This window comes from Hyaena hyaena, unplaced genomic scaffold, assembly GCF_003009895.1.
Source record: "Hyaena hyaena isolate Hyena2069 unplaced genomic scaffold, ASM300989v1 scaffold_1791, whole genome shotgun sequence".
Lineage (NCBI taxonomy): Eukaryota > Metazoa > Chordata > Mammalia > Carnivora > Hyaenidae > Hyaena > Hyaena hyaena.
In genome coordinates, this window is record NW_024082426.1 from 137,129 (window position 1) to 143,128 (window position 6,000).

A 6,000-nucleotide genomic window follows, 5' to 3' on the forward strand; every position below is an offset into this window, starting at 1 on the left:
ACCTTTAGCAGCACAGCAGCAGCAGCACCTTGACGAGAAGGCGGAGATAAAAGAGGAAGAAGGAAGGAAAGCTCAGATGAGGAAGGGTGGGTTTACCAGTGTGTTCGCAGGTCGGAATTGTTCGCTTTGTCTGGGGTTGTGCAGTTCCTGCTCGGCTCCAGCTAAGAGATGCCATCTAGTCCCTTCCCTGCCCACCGACACTAACCTCCCAACGCCCCCCCCACCCCCCCACACGCTCAAGCATCGCCCATGCGTCCCCACTCCCGAGGCTGACTTCCGTGTCCGTTCCCTGTGGGTATGTGAGTGCCAGCATCAAGTAGGATATAAGGCACCAGAGAAATCAAAATGTTACAAAAAGATGCAAAACCCCGTTTCAAAGAGCCTCTCCCATTGCTCCATTAAAATATTGCATGTGATACCATTCATTTGTGTGTACTTAAAGTGTGTCAAATGCAGCCTCTGGAAGGAACACGAGTCCCTTCAGCACCAGAGAGCTATAGGAATGCACCCTTTAGCGAAACACACCCACTCCCCCACCCCCACGCCCACCCCATGCCACACTCAAAAGCACCAAATCCGGAGAACAAGGCTGTTTGTCATTGCTCCCCTCATTTTGGATAAATATGAAAGAAGTCTATGAAATCGAATTTTCAGGAATTGCTCTATAGTCAAATGGGTTCAGGCTGTCATGTATCTGGTTATGCGATGCTCCGAGTGTCCAAAGAGCATCATGAAGGGGTTGAAATGTTTGTGTGAATATTTAGGGGAATGTGTTAAACAAAAATTACTTCTCAAACGATACCCAAGACCTCCACTAACACTTCAACCTCCCCATTTTTTTTAAGCACTGTAAAAAGGAAGAGGTTCATCTAACTATAAAAGGAAAAAATGAAGGCACATGATTTTATTCGGTCCCACAATCCTTAAGAAAAATGGTGTTTTGCGTGTGTGTGTGTGTGTGTGTGTGTGTCTATTTGTGCACACACGCACATGAAATGGGAGTCTGAGGGCCATTGGGGCAGTAGTCCAAGGGAAGGTGGAAAAGAAAAAGAGAATTTTGAGACAAAGAGAAGAAAGGAGAAAGGAGGAAATGGAGGCCTCTCTTCGGCTTTCTGTCATTGACAGTCTCAAGATTTGGCTGCTTTAGGGTCCAGAACGGAATTTGTTTGTCTTGGTCTAGAAAGTGCCCCCAGTTAAATATCTCCAGTTAATCATGTTACAGCTTTTGGTGTTTCCCTTTTCCCTTCCCTCCAGCCAAATGATTTTTTTTTAAATCACAGTTTTTAAAAATTATTTTTTCAATGTTGAAAAAATATGGAAAGCTATTGAACAGCCTTAGGTCACTCTGCCTCTCCATCTTCACAGTGAGCAGAAGTATGGATAATCCACAGAATCAAAAATGAGGCAAACAAGATCCCTTGTGCTAGATGGTCCCTTGCCCTACCTTCCCCAGGGCTGGGGGTGCCTTTAAAGCACTCAGCCGAGACTTTCCACTGGATCCTTCCCCCCCCCCCCCCCCCCCCCCGGGCGGTGGGGAAAATGCGGGCTGCTGAGAAAGGCAGAGCCACCATGCAGAGCAGTGGTAGGAAGGGTCTTAGAAACTGAGGGTGGAGGCATGGAAGGCTCTCTCCTTCAGAGGCGGCCGGCAAGCAGCGTGCCCTCAGGGTAGCCTCGCCTTGGGCTGGAAAAGCAAGCCCACCTGCTGGGAGGCTGAAGTCCCACTCACACCTACTTCCTGAGACCTCCAGCTCTCAGGCTCACCACCTTTACGCTTCTCTTTGCATTGGCCCCCAGCCCTCAAGAAGGCAAAGATCTAAGACAGAGAGGCAGAGCCCACTGGCTGTGTCATACAAAAAAGGGCTACGGACAGTGGGATTTCAGAAACAAATTGAACTTTGGTTTTCTGACTTTTTCGAACCATAAAAATTAAAGCAGGGCTTCAGTGGCTTCCATCATCTGACAGCTGTTATGTTTTTCTCATTTGGCAAGGCTAAGGCGGGGGGGAAGAGAAAAGGGGTTTCCCATAATTGGTCGAAGACACAGGGTGGTAAAATGCTTCCACACTTAAACTCACAGTCCAGTGTTTTTGACATTTCATAAATAGCTTTTTTTCTCTAAAAAAAGAATAAAACAAGAACAATCCCTTTACTTACTCATCTGAAACAAAATAAACAGCAGTGGGTACAAACTTCTTCTTGTAACAATTACAAAAAACAACAATATAATCCCAACTTTTAACACGCATCTTGAATCAGTTATTTTTTTTTAACCTCAAAACTGCAGCATATCCTTAAGGGCAAACTTTTCGATTAATTTTTTTCTTTTTTTTTTTTTAAATAATGTCTTCACCAAAAAAACAGTCTTGTACCAATAAAATGCATTCAAAAATAGAAAATATTACACAACAAAAATATGTATCCTTCCTTTCCAAAAAAGATTCTTCACAAAAAAATGTAGAAAAAATTCCAACAATTTTTTTCCTCTCCTAAACATTAACTTTCAGTCTAGGGCACAATTAGTTATTGATTTAAATGTCTGTTTTTGCATAAAACATGGAAGATGCAAAACAATTACTGTATTAGGATTGTGAAGTTACATCCACTCCCACCCCTACTCCAAAACAAAACAAACCCAGAAAAACCCAGCAAATGTTAAATGATACAGCCACATGGCTAGGCAAAATATCTCTTTCTTTTCACTGTGCATTTGTATGGGTTAACTGGCTCTGCTGGTATTGCGAATGCTGAAGAAGGGGGTCAGGTGGGAGACAAAATGTTCTTTAGCATTAGCTGATGTTCTAGTGAGTCATTTAGTCTCCCATGTTGCAGGCCTACCCGCTGCAAATCCTCACGGAGGGAAGAAACACGTGAGGTAATTCATGGGCAGAGGACTGAATGGCGTCCACCTGTGTCCTGTGCACATCCCTCTAGGCAAGCCAGTTTTTCAACCATAGCACATCTCCCCGCCCCTTCTTCTTCCTCTCAAAATGGAGCCCAGGCATAAGATAAAAGTAACAGAGTTCCAGGAGTTCTGGGCTTATTTCCTCCAAAGTTGCCTCTCCCACATTTAACCCCTTTGGGCATTAATTGGAACAATGGGAAGATCTCAGACCTCAAAGGAATGTCCCATTTTTGCCATCCCCACTGAGCCCAGGTTTCTTTTGTAATTTTCAGCATTGTAACTCCTGTGATTTATCTTTCTTAATTGGGGATATTTCTCTTTCGTGTGAGATATATTTTGTATGCGTATTTAGTAAGAATTGATTTTCCTCAAGCCTTTTTTCTTGTTGCTTATTTGGTTGCTGGTTTTTTCTTTGTGGTTTTTGTTCTGTTTTGTTTCTGAATTTTTAAACAGTGAAGTGTGTCCAATTTATTTCCAGTGCATTAAACACATTTTAAATTAAAGAAATAAAACTTTTTCCCCCATCCTTCTAAAGGAAATGACTGAAAAGTACAATATAATAAAATCAGGCATCGCCAAAAATAGCATGATGTGCAACTTCAATTACATCAAAGAAAAACAAACAGACAAACAAAAATTATATAGAACAGAAGCATGAAGGAGCCAAGACTATATAATCCCAACTATGGTATGATTGGCAAGCACTGGTTAAAAAATAGGTAAGGCTACTCTTAGATTTCTAACTCAACATAGTTAACCACTGCTCTTCCGTCTTTTCCTTCAACTCTTAATCTTTTACTCACTATTTCTTTATATCTTTAAAATGAACAAATTTGTTTTTTATATTTTTGGTCTACAGTAGAATTACATATTAATAATATAATAAAAAGGTATTTCATTAACAGGTTGATACTGCATCCATGTGGGGAAAATAGAAAAAAAGTACTCAAATAGACATAGCAAATGGACTCTATTCTTATAAAAGTGACCACAAATATAAGAGAAATTATAATTGGGGCAACAATTCAACAGAAAAACAGGTGTAGAAAGATATATTTTGGATAATACAAACTCTTGACAAGCTATGCCCTAGAATCGCAGCCTCCAAACCCTTTCTGTCATTTCCACCTTTCCATAGGATCACTCAAAATTCAAATGAAAATGAAAACAAAATGAAAATAAAGTGACAGGTGGTTGAGCCAGCCACAGCTTCCAAGTTATCTTAGTTGACTGGTCAAGGCCAGGTGGACAGCATTTGAAACACTGGCAGGCCACAGGGGAGCCGCTGATGGTATCTGTTTTTAATTTTGGAAGAGTTCCCAGCCCACTGATAAAGAGAAAAACCAAGGAACAAAATAATTCTTCTGGTAACGTAAAGAAATGAGATGAAATATACTTCTGATAGGTCAGGGGGGTGAAGTGGGAAAGAGAAGAGAGAGGGGAAATAGATAAACTGTGGGCACCACCTCGTTTTTCTTAAACACATTGGTTTCCTTCTCTTTCTAAGCATTCATTAGGATTAACTACAGGCCCAATGTCCTCTGGGCAAATACGTGCCAGCTCAGCTCTCCATATCATATCTCTGCTTTTCAGCCTCCCTAAGGGCGTGGTGGCTCTGGGGGAGCCCTGCTGTCTCAAGCCCTCGATGAAGCAGAAGAGGGGCACAAAGTTGTAAAGACAGATGCTCTTTACATTAACCATTCCTACCTGATGGCTAATTCACATTGAAGGTTCAGTGTGGGGAAAAAAATTTGAAGGAAAAGAACAGCAAGTATGAAGTTTTCTTTCAGGGAAAAGAAGAAGGAAATGGAGAGGGAGATAGAGGTGGAGAACAAGGAGGAGCAGAGGCCAGAGGAGGAGGAGGAGAAGGAGAGGGAGGAGAAGAGGAGGCATCAGTCAGAAAATACTGCTTTTGGTTTCATTTAACATTGAACCATCCTTGGTTTTTCTCTCGTTCAGTTGCTCCAGTTTAAAGTAGAGTTTAGAATCTAGTGCAAATATCATCAAATCACATCATTCCAGGAGCAATATCCTGTCCCTTCGTCTTAAGTGAATACTATCCCTTCAGACCTCCTCAAAAGACTGGGGGTAATGGTCCAGAAAAGCCTAACTGAACAAATTACTAGTGGAGTACTTGCTACAAGAAAGGCACTGTCACAACACGTCAGCCTCAGTATTGTCCTTGCCATGGGCATGGACATTTTAACCACTCCAGCAACTACAGTGAAACCCAGATTGTGGCTTTTTCAACACTTGAATTCACTTGCCAGTGATCTGACTCTCCCTTGGCCCTTGCTGTTGGCTCTGGCCATAAAGAACACTGATCTGCTCTGTCGTCTACACCGCCCCATGTTTCACCAATGATCTTAGTTTGGTTCTGCATGATTTAGCTCACTCTCTTCCATGGAAGTTTCTTTCTCTCCATCAGTCTTCAGGTCATGACTCTATTGAAGACTAGTTTACAGTGTCAAAGTACTTTTTATTTTTTCCCCCTATTTATTTTAAAGCTCTGACCAAACCCTAAGTCATAAGGACAGCTCTTCTAATAATGAGTCTCCTGTGAGTATCACTGTGAATAGAATGAAAACCAAAGTGTCCTCCCTTGACCACCAAAGCATACCCCTCGAGTCTGTCATATTACTTCTGTCTGGGAGAGAGGAGATTGGGCTCTGGTGATTAAAATCTTTGGTGACAAAACTGGAGCAGGTATGCAAGTTTCACAAAAGAAGGTGTTTCCCCAAAGCCTCAAGAGAGGTATCCTAGAACAGTCATGTGAATGTATTTTAAAAGGTCAGTTATTTCATTCTATACCTTTGGTTTGCTGCAGTCAGTATCCTCTTAGTGCTTACTTACCCAATACATATCTCTAAGTACCTGTTAAGAGCTCTGAATAGAGAGTATCTTCTTTAAAACTGAGATAATGCCTTGGGCGCTTAAGGGATTGCTTACATTAGTTTGAAAACCCTAAGTGGTGTTTTTTTCTGACTAGCAAGGCTGACAGTTTCCTTAAAAAAAATTTTTTTTTTTTTTACCTTGTAATAGTAGACTTGGATGGATGCTAAGGAGAAGAGAAAGATGGGTATCAATGTTGTAATCTTA